Source organism: Sesamum indicum, linkage group LG2 (genome assembly GCF_000512975.1).
Source record: "Sesamum indicum cultivar Zhongzhi No. 13 linkage group LG2, S_indicum_v1.0, whole genome shotgun sequence".
Taxonomy (NCBI): Eukaryota; Viridiplantae; Streptophyta; class Magnoliopsida; order Lamiales; family Pedaliaceae; genus Sesamum; species Sesamum indicum.
Genome location: NC_026146.1, coordinates 13,089,830 through 13,090,800, shown reverse-complemented (window position 1 = coordinate 13,090,800; position 971 = coordinate 13,089,830).

Genomic DNA, 971 nt, shown 5'->3' with positions numbered 1-971 from the left:
AATTCCTTTTTTTTTTTTTTATTTATAATTATTGTAGTTTTTGTTAGACGAGATTTATTCACATGAACAAACTTATTTGTATTTGTACCGTGAGTCATCTTGCATAACAACTCAAGTATTTCTTCTTTTTTTGAAAAGAAATAATTTTGGTGGAGTCGTCATATCATTAATACTTATATTTATTTACTATTATTTTAAATTTGTTAATTGCAATTTTGTAATTACTATTTAAATATATTAGATATTTTTTATAAATAAATATTATTAATTTTTATTAGTTGTAGATATCTTTATTAATTAAATTGTCATAAAATATTATATTGTGTACAAAAAATTAAAAAAAAATAGGAAAAGAATAAAAATACTACGAAATTAGTCATACTTACAAATCTTAATATAATTCGTCAGTCTCAGACGTGTGTTGTTGCTGTTGGCTTCCTAAACTGTGATTAACATCTATATTTTTAAAACCTTTTGTGCTTATAAATTGCTTTTTAGAGGGTGTTTGGATTAACTTATAATTTTTTCAATGTCACATGTGTTGGAGCTTGGGTTAGGCTAAGGGGTGAAATGAAATTATTCTTGAATTTTTTTTAACACCATTCATCCCAAATCAATTTTTCATCAGTGAATCCTAATCATAAGCAAGAATTATACAAACTTGACTCAAAAAATGTTTACTGGATTCGCATATAGGGTTGACCTTGGATGATTTTTGCTTACGGTTAGGGTTCATGGATGAAAGATCAATTTGTGGGTGATCCGGGTATTTTTTTTCCTTAGCAATTATTTCGTTTTACCCCTTAATCTAATTTTAGCTCCAATACATGCATCTCACTTGACATGTGTTAAAACAACAGGTTAGGCGATATTTATAGTGCACCTGGCCATTATGTTAAAAACTTAATGGATGTATCTACTGTACAAATAACCCCGTGTACATACAAAGAGTCCTAGTATAGTACCAAAGA